Below are 16383 nucleotides of genomic sequence, written 5' to 3' on the forward strand. Positions count from 1 at the left end.
AATTGGAAATTAGAAACATTCCTTCCTGCTCACACCCCATACGGCTCTGACACGCGAAAGCGAGACGAATAACGGACCGAACTAAAATTTTAACCCTCACGATGCAACCGGATCAAACGGAATCGATTACGTAATTTTAATTGCTGATTTTAATCTTAACCGTGATCGTAAATACCGAGTTTTAATATAAACTATTGCGTTTTAGAATTTACAATGAGCCGGTGCATCGTAAAAGCTTAGTGTAACTATACATTCTGAATGTGCATATAGTATAATGATTAGTTGAAGAAAATATAATGACTAACGTGTTTAATTACTGCACATCCGGGTGAATGATTCATAGCTTAGCGTTAATTAATATTTTAATATACGTAAATTATGTCTGAGGGCGATTTATATTGTTTTGATATACTTAGTCTGGCCATAAATACTGTTACAATTAAAAATAAACAAAATATTACATTTGAATTTGGAATCTGTAATGTTTATATGATTGCTCATTGAGTTTTCTCATTTTGGCGCCAATACATTGTACAATATTTTGCGATATTAAAATGGAGTGGGGTGATAAAGAGAACCGAATCGCTGTGATTGCATTACACAAAGTAGGTATGGAGCCAAATGCAATTTTTAAAACTCTCCATACGCTTGGTATTAGTAAAATGTTTGTGTACCGGGCTATTAATAGGTGCAATGAAACCTCCTCTGTTTGTGACAGAAAAAGATCTGAGAGGTCATAGAAAAATTTTGTTTACGGATGAGAAAATTTTTACAATTGAGCAACATTTTAACAAACAAAATGCCCGTATTTATGCTCAAAGCTCTAAGGAAGATTCCCAATTAGTCGACAGAGTGCAACGTGGGCACTATCCGCCTTCAGTGATGGTTCGGTGGGGTATTAGCTATGAAGGAGTGACTGAGCCATACTTTTGTGAAAAAGGTATCAAAACATCGGCACAAGTGTATCAAGATACCATTCTTGAGAAGGTAGTGAAGCCCCTTGACAACACCATGTTCAATAATCAAAAATGGTCCTTCCAGCAAGACTCGGCGCCAGGTCATAAAGCTCGGTCTACGAAGTTTTGGTTGGAAACGAACGTTTCGGACTTCATCAGAGCTGAAGACTGGCCGTCGTCTAGTCCCGATCTTAATCCGCTGGATTATGATTTATGGTCAGTTTTAGAGAGTACGGCTTGCTCTAAACGCCATGATAATTTGGAGTCCCTAAAACAATCCGTACGATTGGCAGTGAAAATTTTTCCCGTGGAAAGAGTGCGTGCTTCTATTGACAACTGGCCTCAACGTTTAAAGGACTGTATTGCAGCCAATGGAGACCACTTCGAATAAGCTTTTTATACTTTAAATTGTTTTATATTTTATATGTATTAAACTAACACACTGTAAAAGTAATAACTGTTATTTGCAATAGAATTAACGATGTGGACAAGAAATTTGAAAAGCAAATATAAAATCCGCGCGTCATAATGACAATAAAATGTTGCACAAATTAAATTCAAGCATTTGCACATCGATCCGAAACTTTAATTGGATTCTCTTCAAACTGAAACGATTGCAATTAGTCTGTCATTGGAACGTTTAGCTCTTTATTTTTTATCTGAACGTTTATCGGTGAGTACATGTTTCATGCACACGATCGCTCAGACAGATGTATCCCGATGTTAATGAGTTAACTTTCGCCGACGACCGAACAAATTAAAATCTAAACGGTAATGCTGCACATCTTCACAAGTACGTAATTTGCAAAGAAAAAGATTTATTGAAATTTTTAAAAAAATACACTACTGGGGATAGAACGTTTTGTGAGTCCGCACTGAGTGGTAGGTACCACCACGCTGCCTATTTCAGCCGTGAAGCAGTAATGCATTTCGGTTTGTAGGGCGGGACAGCCGTTGTACTGTTAAAAGTTAGATCTTACAACTCATGTCTCAAGGTGGGTAGCGGCATTTACGTGGTAGATCTATGGGCTCCGGTAACCACTTAAATCCAGCTGGGCTGTGAGCTCGTTCACCCATCTAAGCAATAAATAAATAAATGTCTGTTTTGGAAAACCTCCGAATTTCGTAGGAACTAATAATATATTAAAAAAAAATTTGTTTCTAACTAAAAGTTTGAGGCGTGTTCGGTTACTTCTATTAAAGCGTATACATCACGGTAGTACGGTACACCTGTATGGCCACGCCTCCGAGAGTGTCCCGACGGTCTGTCTTCCGCGCGACGCCGTCCGTCAGATCCACCACTGCGCGTTCGGTCGTCAAGCGTTCCATACGCTCCTCGATATAAAGTTCTCGTGTTTCACATACAAACTCGACACAGTGCTGTGCGATAAAACTTTTTGTGTTTTGAATTACGAACAGGGAATTAATCGAGGTATAATATTGTGTATGTATTTTTTTTTTTAAATATTAAAATGTTTTTTTTTATTTTCGACCTTGAAACGATAAGGTTTGTTGGAACAAAAATATGTTTTTTTTTTAAGTCCGAGCCGTTTATTAAAAGCGGTCGATAGTGATAAAATGTGTGACGAAGGCCGAGATAAGCTATTTTTAAAAGTCGTTGATACATATCCCGTTGTTTGAAGTTATCGTTGAGAAATTATTAAAAAAAAAAAGCTCTATCACAACTTGTTGCTCTTGTGGGTGGAGTCTAAAGAAATGTTTACGCACGCGTACCACGACTTATCTTTATAATTTACTGTGATGAGTTTTATTTAAGCATTTTTCAGTATGTATATCATATGTATGTATGATAATCGAATTCAACTTTTGCCATCTAAAAGTATGCACAGCAAAATGGTGCTTATTAAAAATGGTTATAGGTATGTTTACTAATTATATAATTACATAGTAGAAGAAATTTAGATACAGTGAAATTGAATTTCTTGTCAAGTTTTAAGATTTAAATATCTTTAAGGAATTCGTTGTTACATATTATCCTGTTACTGGCTTCCTAATTTAACAAGTAATGTAATTTCTCGACTGTTTGAAGCAAATTAAATGTTCCAACTTTATAGTACACATCAACGTACAATAAAGATCTTTGTTGAATTGAGAAAAAAAAAACAAGCTTCAATATTTAAATATCATTTACATCGTGAACTGTTAAAAAAAATGTCATACAAATATTTCGAAGGCACGTCATTAAATATCACTGAGCATCTATTTTGATAGTTCGCAATATGTAAATCAGAATAATACATACATACATACATATTTATTTAGTGAATATTACTATAGCACTTAGCACTGTTTATGAGAGATCGCTTCAAGAGACATCAAAAGACCCATCCTGGCTGAGCCCTTGCTCACCCACCTGTTCTGATAAAACTAGAAAGGCCTCCGGACCACCAGTAATCTCTCAAACATAAAAAAAAACATCAAGAGACAGACACATGGCCAACCAGTCCATGGACACTACAACGCTAATCCCCCCGTCCACTTTGAGACACAATGACGAGTTAGACGTCTCAAATGATCAGTTTTATCCTCCTCCTTGCGTCGTTGCTAAGGGTCGTGACCACCCTTTTATATCACCTTCGCACGCACGATCTTTCTCCATCTATTCTTGTGTCTATATTCTTGTCTCTGGCGGTGTGGAGAGCGTTGTGAAACGTGGAATCGAGAGCGGTGCGGATCTGGTCGGACCAACGTATTGTGCTGCGCATCCGAGGTCTTTTCCCATCTACTTTACCGGTCACGATGAGCCTCTCGAGATTGCTACCATCCTTCTGTACAGTTCCGATCAGTTTTATATATATAAATAAAGGTTCATATGTCAGACGAGAACGCATAGGATCCATTTAATAAAGTAAGTAGTACTAGCTAGTGAAATAAAGTAGTAGGTATGTTAGTATTTATAGGATGGTTTTTTTATGGCCCTTGTGGGCAGACGAGTATACGGTCTACATGATGGTGAGTGGTTACCGTCGCCCTCGGACTTCAGCCAAGGCACTGCCTACCGTGCAACTGTTTCTCTAACTCTTCAATCTGAAATGACTGCTTCGCGGTAGAAGTAAGAAGTATCGCCAGTAAAAGACGCCTTACTACCGCTAACACCACCACGATTTAAAAAGAAGGGTTTATGATTTAACCTTTTTGTTTATCTCAAAGTAAGTCAATAGTTTCTTCTTTCTTTGTTCATATCGCCTTAGCTTTATGGGATGTTTATGAATTATTTCCACATAGCATAGTGTACCCGACATTTGAGTCTATATTCGATATTTGAAACCGTAATCGTTATTTTTTCGCGATCAAATAGGTTCATTAGTACCTAACAATTCATGTATGTATATGTATGTATAATAGGGAATAGTAAATTACATAAGTCATAGATATTAAATAATCAGACATAGATCAAACCAAACTGTTCGTCACACGATTGTTTGCTTGAAGTGGGAACTGAACTCAGGACTGTTGTCTGTTTGTAGAGATAACAAAACAAAACAACAATATAATGTGAATAGTATTTATTTCAGTATTCTTTGTTTACCGAAATTATACGCATAGACACGATTTCTATTCTGAGAGAGATTTCCCGGATCCTCGTGTGATATAGGAAATCTTAGATAGATTTCGGATCATTGAGTACGGAGCGTTTGTTTGTGTTAAGTTACTACTAGCAAACAGAAGGCTTATTATGAACGAGAAAAAAAACCATTGGATATTCGGAAGTTGTTTGCTATGAAACAAACAAAGATTTTAGTTACATCAATCGATGTACATTTGGCAAAATATTAATATTCATTGACAGTTTAAACGAATTTTATTTATTTATTTTATTTAATATATTTTGTACACACAGCTGTTAGAAAAAACACGACAATAAGGATACAGAGTACAAGGGCACTTCTTATTTCATGTTGAAATCTCTTCAAGTAGGCCCGCAAAAGGAAAGAAGAATTAGGGACACAAACCTAGTGCATACAGTAAACATTATATATAATAATATATACATATTACAAGATACCTCTGGGTTTGCGGAGGGACTTCGGTTCCCTCTGTATTTTATACCGTATGTTCCATGGGGAGTGCTCTGAGGAATTGTTCGAGATGATACCAGCATCTCGTTTTTACCATCGCACCGCCCGCCACCGGAGTAGAGTTCATCCATACTACCTGGAGCCACTGCGGTCATCCACAGTGCGTTTCCAGAGATCTTTTTTGCCACGTACCATCCGGCTATGGAATGAGCTTCCCTCCACGGTGTTTCCCGAGCGCTATGACATGTCCTTCTTCAAACGAGGCTTGTGGAGAGTATTAAGCGGTAGGCAGCGGCTTGGCTCTGCCCCTGGCATTGCTGAAGTCCATGGGCGACGGTAACCACTCACCATCAGGTAGGCCGTATGCCCGTCTGCCTACAAAGGCAATAAAAAAAAAAGATACAAAACAATACATATATACATACAAAAACACACACACACACGCATATATATATACATACACACATATACTTACTTTATATTATAATACATCGATGTTACGTATTCGTTTATAACTGTTAATTTTGGCCAAAAGAAGAAAAAAAAAAAAAAACTTAATTTATAAACAAGTTAGGATTTGTATTTAGAATATTATTTAAATTCGGAAAATCCTTGCGTGTTTACGAGTTGCTTGAATTCAAATTCAACATAATTCTTGGAACCGTTAAAAATTACACAATAAATAATAACAGTTGACGTTATGGACAAGTCGTTTCAATAATATAATAGACATAAAAGAAATCGATTTAAATTCTATAGCTTTTTAATGGATATGAATGATGTTTGTTATAAAGTTTTGAATTTTTAAACAAATATTTATTAAGCATCCAACAAAAGAGGTTCAGCTTTTTTTTTGATACTTTTTAAATATCGCTTATAATGTTGAATTTTTCTGAAATTGGACAAGTTATGGTGATGTAATCAATAAATTAATCAAAAATAATACAAAGAAATATGTATATTTTTATCTAGACGACACATTGCGTAATGTAATATATAAAAAGAAAATATTGACGCCAAACGTCATTAAAATGAAGTATCAAAATATTATTTCAAAAAAAAAACAACGATTTGAACAGTAGCGCCAACCTGACATAAATAGAACTTGATTAATCTATAATGAATTATGTAAATAAGCAAAGGCAAACCAGCTTTATAACTTTTTATCATCGGTTCAGCCGATTCTCTTTTTTTCTTAGGTTAATTGCTAGGTAGTTATTTTTATATTAATAGTTATAATAAAGTTATAATAAATTGTTATAAAAAATAAAGTTATAATTTATAGCTATTTTACCACTTTTACAAAGAAAAAGTCGATATGAGACAAAAGATAAGACGAATCTCAATTTTAACATATAAAAACATACAAACCAAACGCCATACCATAGTTGACGATCACAATAAAGTTATTAAACTATCGTCGAAGAATCAAAACTATTGATGGGATGTCTACAATCTATCTTTGAGAGTGTGTGCGTGAATGAGAAACACATATATAGCTTTTTGTCTACTGAACTTGGAGAGAGTAAACTTCGTGCAACTATGAACTTTAAGTAAAAAAGCTAAAAAGCAAGTGCAGTAGAACTGTCTCAAAAATTTTAATCAAAAGACCGGATTTCTATATTGAATTGTTTTGAATTGAATTGTTTTTGATACTTATGTACGTATATCTATAATATGTAATTGACAAATTTGTATGTTTATAATGATATTATTGATTTTATTTTTATTTTACATCATAATAATTTATCGAATAATAAATATTCTGCACAAGAAAAAAGTACAAAAGAACGACATACATAGCAGATCCGTATAAACGAGTTTAAAGATTTTTATCTATACTAATATACTAATAATATATTATCTATACTATTTACTATTATTAATATTATAAAGAGGAAAGATTTGTTTGTTTGTTTGTATTGAATAGGCTTTGAAACTACTGAATCGATTTAAAGAATTCTTTCACTGTTTGGAAGCTACACTATTCCCGAATGACATAGGCTATTATATTTTTTTTTAAAAAAAAATAGGAATCCTTACTAGAACTGCAATAAGGTAACCTAAGGTGTAAAAAAAAAAATTACCTAAAATATTCCTTAGATCGCGTGCCCTGCGACAGCACATTATGTTTAACTATTATAGTTAAGCCGTATAAGTCAAATATCGTTGAAATTTTTGTTAAAGACCCAAGCGGAGCCGGAGCGGGCCGCTAGTTAAAAAATAAATTCGTTCGAATATCGAAATGTAATGATATCCCATGTTTTTGTGCATGCGAATTAGATTAATCTTCGTCAACTGTATGGTAACTTATAATTAAGAACTATCAAAATTTGATTACATCTACTGCACAACGGTTTTTTTTTTCGATTATTGTCATTTTACTGCGGAATCCTAAAGTTTTTATTAACATGATGAAAATTCTAAAATTTCACTCATTGTACCAACGTCATAGAGATTTGTTGTTGTGAACAATCGTTTGGAGTTCCAGAATATGCGCATAAATTGTTATAACTTGAACCGTGTAAATGTTTAGTTGAAGCAGAAAATATTAGTTTTTATTTTGTTTTATGATTTTGTTTCTTGTCCTTGTGACTCCGTTCCTTATTTTCTAATGTAAATGCAGCATTAGCTGATAAATTCACAGCTCACCTAATGTAATACGATTATCGGGACTCATGAGAAGCATAGCGTGGAACCACGAGGTCCGAAGTCACCTTCAAAATCGCATTAACACAGCCACTAGAGTTGACTAAGTATTCTAGACTTTTACTGGTGGTAGGACCTCTTGTGAGTCCGCACGGGTAGGTACCATCCCCCTGCCTATTTCTGCTATGAAGCAGTAATGCGTTTCGGTTTGAAGGGTGGGGCAGCCGTTGTAACTTTACTTGAGACCTTAGAACTTATATCTCAAGGTGGGTGGCGCATTTATGTTGTGGATGTCTATGGGCTCCAGTAATCACTTAACACCAGGTGGTATTTGAGCTCGTCCAGTCATCTAGCTATAAAAAAAAAACTTGACAACATTTTCGGTGCAATTTACACACGCAACAACATCATGCATGAACTCTAAATATCTTCACTAAGTCTCCAATACCTTGATCCGACGAACCCCTGTATTGGCATTACGTTGATTTCCATCAGGCACGTGTGGTTCGCATGTCTTTAACCCATCGGTTAATAGTTCTAACGTGACTGGGCTCAGATCGCGGTCTTTAATCTTCGATACCTACTGACTCTTGCGGTTCAGTTGTTGATTTCGCGTTAAGATCGCGGTCTTTAATCTTCGATACCTACTCTTGCGGTTCAGTTGTTGATTTCGCGTTATTTTCCTTTGCCCGTTGCTATTTGCCTTGGGGTTTGATTTTAAATTTACAGTTTTTTGTTACGGTGTAGGCAGGTGAATCACCTTGAGGTTAACTTTGTGTTAATTGGTACACCCGTCTTGAGATTAAATGTCAAAGTCTCTTTTTTTATAACAGCTATTGCGCCCTTCAGTCCGTAAGACATTATTGTTTCGCAGCTAACAAAGGCGGCAACCTGATGGTACCGACCCGTACGTACTCACAGTATACCTGCCCCATTTTTACCATCAGTCGAAATAATTGGGATTAAAGAATCCGGTTAAAGCTTGGGCTTGGGTAATCTGGAAAAGTTTGGTATTAAGTGATGATGGTAATAAGTTGAATTTTCGTTCTATTTCGGTGGATTGGCAATTTCTTTTATGCATTCTCTTAAACAAAAAATATACAAATCTGAAATTGCGAGAACGCCTACCTTGTGGATATTATCTTTAATAGAAGAAAATCAAATTATTGTTACTGAAAAATTCTGAAATCTCCGATGGTCGTAACTAAATTACAATGTAATTATTTGCACCCTACACCCTATCGATAAAAATAATAGATGTTCTAGTACAGGTCGTGTTTGTCTCTGGCATAAGTTGCGGTAATTTTTATAGAAGACTTGACAACGATTAATAAAACTGTTGTTACCTTGTAACACAGAAAGCAATAGATGAATGAGGGTAGTTAGTAAAAATGCTACAAACTTTAGCAGAACATTGTTATTTTCGGTTTTACCTGGTTATAAGTAATTATAAGTAGCGGATATTAGTAATAACAATTAAATAAAAATCCAGCTTTTTACTACAAAGTTTTGTTACAATTATCAACAGTAATTTAGTTTTCAATAAATGTACCGTATATTGGGGGGAATAGGGATTAGGGATAGAATAGGGACAAATCTGGGTGTCACAATGCTCTTGTGGAGATTTAAATTTGTTGAATTGAAAAAGAATTTTATTTATTGTTTATGAATATTAAATACTTTAAATTAGTCACCAGAATTTTGTAACTGATTAATGATATTGAAAAGTTAATTACCTAAAGTGAAATACCTACCTAAAAACTAAACAGTGCCAGCCCATCGAAAAACTATTGTCCCCATAAATGACCCGATTCACCCCAAAAGGCAAGGTGGATCCAATCTACTGTATAATTAATATTTTCTCCAGAGCCACCATGCCTAAAAACATTAATTACATAACTTTGTTATTAAGCAGTAAAATTTCATTTTCTTCAATAATTTTTTTATATCCGAAACTTAATATAATTTATTCATAAGACGCCATCAAGAATTAATATAGCATGCGGTGACTTATTGACATGAGCTATTCAATCCAGTATGAAGACTGATTGATCAATTAAAGTTTCAATTCGATCGCTTTGACGGGAAGTCTTCAATTATAATTATGTTTCATTCGCACTCTTGACATTTGTCGTTTTATACTTTATTATGAGGAGCATCCGGCTATTTGAGCATCTGCCGCGCTTTTGAGCCATGACTTTTGATGTCATCTTAAGTTTAAGATGCCCGTAGTAGCAGATAAGGAAAATTGTGGGAAAAGGTAACCTTATTTCGAAAGATTCGGAGCGTAATGTGGTTTATGGAGTTTTTCAGCGGCTTAGTGCACTTGTACCGAACGATTGATCTAATCCAGTGTTCAAATATCCTATGCAGCTATTTCTTTGAACTTGTACACTTGTCTATAAAAACCGATTCGTAGGTACTATTATTTCTTCTGTTGCTTTTATATCTTCTATATCTAATCTATATATCTATCTCCATATAGACTACAACCAATTCAGATAAATAGTTGAATCATAGATATCCTTTATCATTCTAAATATCCAGAATTATAGGTTTTATTGTATAATTATTTGGGAATCTAATAAATTTATAATAACGTTTCGCTCATAAATAACTCAAATGGATATTATGCCCATTCTACGGTATCTTCCGATCCGGCATCAATCTCTCGGCCGAGATTTGAATTATGTAAATCGTATCAACGGGATGGTCACTATAATTAATAACGCTTTTATTAGCTTCAGACGTATGTATGTTTGTAACGGAATCTTTGAACATGATTTTGACCCCCTTTAAAACTCGGATTAACTCGAAATTTGGTATACTTATTAAGGACCGAAGACAATTCAATATTTAAAAAAAATATTGAAAAAATTTAAATTTAATTAAAAAATGAAAAATAAATAAAAGTTTAAATAAACTAACAAAATACGGTTTTATAGAAAATCCAACTTAAAGATAGAAAATGAATTTTAATAAATATGAATTAACAAATAGTGTAAGAAAAAATGATTTTATTGTAAAAAAGCGCAGGGTGCTTTTCAGGATATTATCAAAATAACGCTTCTACTCATATCTGTTCATAAAATATTTATAACTACTGATACCATGCGTATTTTGTTAGTTTTTTTTTAAACTATTATTTATTTTACGTGTGTTCGATCTATCGGTGCATTTACCGAATTTGATTTATCATTTGTCGGTTCGCGTATGACGTCTCGTGGCGGCTCTTTGTGCGGCGCACCGTCGGCTGACAGGAGATGGATGCCTCGACTTAGTCTGTGCCTTATTGCTGTCGTTTGTTCTTGAATTTATTGGACACGATATAACGGTTCCGATGACGTCGTACTTACAGCAACGTTGGCGACCGTGTCGATGCAGTTAATGGTCTCCTCGTTAGAAATGTGATTTTGTGTAATAGTTCTCATATACATACCCGATAGCTGTGTACCGGTTTCAATTGTTTTGAGCAATCTTAAAGTTTCTTAAAATCGGTTTTGATTTGTTTTTAAGTGGTCTTAAATGAAAACGAGCTTTTTTATGTCTTTGGAGGTAAAGGAGAGCATACGTCTCATCTCACTACATACCGCTAAGCATCTGTTAGAATGAGGCCATGTAATACCGTTCAGGTAGCACTGGGGAGAGTTCATTCTAGAGCCATTTATCATTTATTATTGAAGTCCTCGTGGCCTAAAGGATAAGACGTCCGGTGCATTCGTATCTAGCGATGTAACGATGTTCGAATCCCGTAGGCGGGTACTAATTTTTCTAATGAAACAAGTACTTGGCAAGTACTTGACAAGTTCACGATTGACTTCCATGGTGAAGGAATAACATCGTGTAATAAAAATCAAACCCGCAAAATTATAATTTGCGTAATTACTGGCGGTAGGACCTCTTGTAGGTCCGCACGGGTAGGTACCACCACCCTGCCTATTTGCGCCGTGAAGCAGTAATGCGTTTCGCTTTGAAGGGTGAGGCAGCCGTTGTAACTATACTGTACCTTAGAACTTATATCTTAAGGTGGGTGGCGCATTTACGTTATAGATGTCTATGGGCGCCGGTAACCACTTAACACCAGGTGGGCTGTGAGCTCGTCCAGCCATCTAAACTATAAAAAAAATTAGTTGAAAATCCACTATGAATAAGCTCAGCGGCTCCGTGTAATAGCAATGGACTTTGCTTCGGTATCGGGTGGTGCGAGGTAAAAAGAGACGGCGATATCATCTCAAATAGTGGTCAGCAATATAATATTATTTTTTGAATCTGCTCTCCGATTAATTTGTCTCGTTACATAATTATTTCCCACCTTTTTTTTTATTGGTCATTTGTAAGAGATCGCTCTTGGCGATAGGACCGCTAATTGCATTTTTTATTTCTGAATGGTTTGCTTTTGTTTTTGTATTGTTGTACAATAAAGTTTAATATAACTATTCAGAGTGATCTCCATGGAACATACGGTAGAATATCCCAGATACTCCTAAATAGTTACCATCGCTCTTATACCTCGAAACAAAGATGTGTGGTGTCGTGGGACACCGGATAGGAACGAAGTTCCTTGTTATAAAAATATTAATATTCGAGGTATAAAGAAAATAATTATTCGGGTATACATTTTTTATTATGATTTTTTTATTGATAAAAAAAACTATTTTACAAAGTTATAAAATATATAATAATAATATACAAAGGAACAGCTATTTATATGAATAATAATAATTAAGGCTAATTATATTCTATCATAGAAATAATAATAACCGTCGTCACGTACACTATCCACTAGACACTGTATAGCCATCATACTAAGACTATACATAAATAATAAAAATCTTACGTTACGGACATTTTTTCCCGGTTAGGGTACCCACCCCTCCGCATCGTCCCATAAGGAACTTCGTTCCAAAAAATCAGATGCAGTTGAGGTTCAGCTCTAATTCGCCTCGCACCCTGTGTAACGTATAAGCTTTATTCGAAAATCTACACATAAATTGAATACAATTGTATGCAAACAATTTGGCACCGTTTCCCCGTTCATTCGTGGAACGATTTCGTACATCAATGCAGGTGGTCGTGTGTTACTTTTCACTTTTATAGCTTCGATATCTCGAAAACATCATAAAATTTTGTTTCCTCTTCGTGACTCTTTAAGTCGAATAAACCACGACGTTCACACATCTAGATTAAAAATACAAGATAAATTACAAAAGAGAGAGAGAGAGAGAGAAAAAAAAAATGGAAATTTGCATCTGAATTATATCGCAACGTTTCGCTCTTCACTTCGACGAAAACGATAAAGCAATGAATATGTTACTAACTAGCGGTGGCGGTGTTATTTATGATGGCGGCCGATACGATCGGCACGGACTTGTCGCGTCGACTTCAATGCGAAGGTAGTCCACACGTCTCACAACTTTGACTCTTCGTTGAACGGGATAAAGGGGTCCGCGGTTATTGGAAGTCGGAACGCCGGTCGGCGCGCGGCGTGCTCGACAATCCGCTACGGTCGTCCATCATTCGAAAACGCGAGCGCGTAACTAGCCTTCATTCAAACCGAATAAGAATATCGCGAAGGTTCTAACACCCTTTTCGTTCCCGGCACGACGTTCGTACTGTTATATCCCTAGCCTGTACAGATTAATGCTTACCAAACACCTTACTCATCATAAGCCCTCTCACAGTGATTTCACGAGAACATACCAGTCTCAATTCGGGTCAGATATTCATTGAAGTGAGACGTTTACCAATTTTCCTCACTATCTCCAAATTCTTTTATTATAATTAGTTATTCATTATAAATATTGTGTAGTGTCGAATCATTTTTTTTTTAAAAAGAGTTCGGCCTTCTCACTTCTAACAGTACGAAGTGTATTCTCTTATTGATAGATCACGAATTTGTATAACGCATACATAATATACGAAATCAAATAAAAATTGGACGCCTACGATGGGTAGGATATGTGGTTCGAATTGAGAAGATCAGAATGCCAAAACAACTGCTCTATGGCAAACCAGAGGGCCGCAGAGGTCGTGACAGACCCAAACTCCGATGGCTGGATGGCGTACAGCACGACGAGAAAGTCCTGAACAGAGCAGTCTGGAGAGACATACTGGACCAGGCTAAGGCCCACCCTGGGCTATAAGGCCTAAGATGATAATGATTCATAATGCACATTTACGTTTCTCGTAAAAGGTGTTCGACCTTACTTATATTGTTAATGTTAAATTCATATTCTTGAATATTATCGTGTCACATTTTAATGTGAATGCACATTGTTATACGTCTTTCACGAGCGTCATCGAGGGAAACAGCTTGAGAGCTCGGTCGAAGCGGCCATCTGATAGTTACGAGTCTGCATAATTGAATAACTAATGTACTTGAGCTCTGGGCCTGTAGTGAGTAGTGACTCTAAACCGGCATTGAAGCCCTAACGATTGTCAGATGTTATCACTAGTGACGTTTCAATACAACGTGGATCAATCGATTCCGAAGTTTGACATATGAAAGCACGGAAGCACAGATAAAGCGTTTCCTTTCCGGAGAGGTTTTATCGCTCGAATATATCACCTACCGTAAATAGACCTTCTTTTATGGACCTTACGGCAATTATTTAAAAAAAAAAAAAAAAACGAAACGAAGAAGAATTTTAAAGTCATTTTAAATATTTAACATCTACAACGGGACTGTGAAGACATTGTTCCTAAAGGCGTGTACGTACGTACGGATATAATAGTCGCACGAGTCTCATAGCGCACCTTGTGTTCGAAAATTTAGCATTTCGCGGAACGACGAGATCTTCGTGAGTGGCTATAGCTTTAGATATTATCTTTTTATTTTCTTTTGCTTAAAACCTTCTAATGAAACAAAATAATGTCAATGACATAATATAATAGAGTTATATTGTCGTCACCGCGTGATGCTGTCGGTCACGGTGAGTCGTACCGATTAAACATGCTCGGTCAATTCCATCGAAAGCTCATCTGTTTCCTTGTCTCGTTCATGATACGCTATCAAATTAAGCGCTAAATGACATCACGAGTGGCCGCCATGAATTCACAATTGAATGCGTTCGTTAATAACCCTTTTTTTTATATTATTATTACGTTTATCTGAATGTTGCAACGACGTCGTGCGGTGGAATTCCTTTAGAGCGCGCCGGCGACGCCTCTCATGACTCTTATGAGATAGGAAAGTGGGCTATTGTCTGTTGTTTTCGTTTTTAGTTTATCATTCTTCAATGTTCTCTGATCGAAAATTGGAATAACACTGATCGTCCGCGTACAGCTTCGCCCGCGCGATCTACATTTAATACGCGTTGACGTTTGGGAGTGTTTGGTAGTGATATTAAAGGTATCCTTAATTCTTTCTTAAGGTTCAGACTTTTTTTATACGGATTTCAGTCGAAATAGGCTTAGTTGGTATGGATGCGAAAACGTAACACACGCAGGGCTATTACTATGGATTATTATTCATACCTCGACTGAACTATTTTGAGATTGCCCTATGAAATGGCGTTCGAAATTTTGAGAGGTTCAAATATGTGCAATAAAAAAAATTAAAAAAAAAAACATCCGCTGTCTGTATCCCAGAACGTGATGCAATGTTTACGATCGGTGCATTTTATCTGTGTGTTTTACGTCCGCGCGTACGCCACCGACGTATGATTAATAGCTTCAAGAACCGAGATAGCGAAGGTGACTGACTACAGCGCTGGTCGGATCGACAATATTGTCTCATTTATTGCTAATGATCTATTCAATATCTAACCGTTATGAGCGCTGTTCGTACATTTCTCTAGGGTGTTACGCAACATGACTTTCTATTTTAAACTTATTAAATATTCGCAATTAACATAAACCAATCATCGTTGCGCGTTTTGACATCAACGCGCTATGGTAATGAGCAAAAACGTAACTTTGAATTAAAATCGAAACATTAATTCTTTCCGTGCCAAAGTTAAATTACGTAAGTTAATGTTCTGAGTGAACCGTATCGTGTGATATTAAAGAATACTAGAGGTCTCGCAGTAGTCGAAATTCGACTATAATTAATTGGAATTATAAGTTTGAACATTATTATTGTCAAAGACTATTATACTTCTATAATCACAGATTTCACTAAGACTACACTATAGACAAATAATATTAAAGATAAACAGTATTAAGCTATTTTCAATTTGACCACAGTTTTTGACAAACTAAAGTTTGACAAGAAACAAAGAGTTTATATTATACATATGTGTGTGTGTCAAATACATGGCAGTGTATAAACAAAGAGTATATATTATACATACATGGCAGTGTGTGTAATGTTTTCTTTATTGATTTAATGTATTTTTATGCATTATTTTAAAAAAAATATTAGCATTGTGCACTTCTTCTCTATATTCTCTATAAGTGTGGAAAACTTCATACTCCTCCGTCCGCGCAATTTTCGTAAAAAGGGATACAAAGTTTTTGCTTCACGTTTTAATATATAGATAAATGTTCGTGTTGTATTGATAGAAGATTAGTTTTTTTTTTTACATTTTCTAGATCACGTGTACCTATGTATTTTTTTTGTCTAGTTCGTAATTACTCAATGAACCGTGTTGATTTGAAGTGTGTTCTTGTATCTACAATGCTGTACGTATTAGTTCGGACTTTCACTAAATTGTTTTGTGTGTTGACCTGTATTAATGTTGCCATAGTGGAACATAACGTTTTCCTTAATAGTATACAGTCGCTAGTTTTAGTAA

The 16383-nt window shown here is 35.6% G+C and overlaps 1 protein-coding gene across 3 annotated transcripts in view; it reads left to right on the forward strand.

The window, feature by feature from the left end:
* Positions 1–16383, forward strand: part of LOC101740662 (protein N-terminal asparagine amidohydrolase) — a 123459-nt gene that overhangs the window by 51029 nt on the left and 56047 nt on the right. The window contains exon 1 of one of the 3 annotated variants that reach the window (XM_012696147.4): positions 2188–2400. The exons of 1 other annotated variant lie outside the window; for it this stretch is intronic. The gene's annotated coding sequence lies outside the window, so the exon portion shown is untranslated. Of the gene's footprint in view, positions 1–2187; positions 2401–16383 lie in introns of those variants that run through there. One more of the 3 variants, XM_012696148.4, reaches the window with a different exon arrangement.

This window comes from Bombyx mori, chromosome 11 (assembly GCF_030269925.1).
Source record: "Bombyx mori chromosome 11, ASM3026992v2".
NCBI lineage: Eukaryota > Metazoa > Arthropoda > Insecta > Lepidoptera > Bombycidae > Bombyx > Bombyx mori.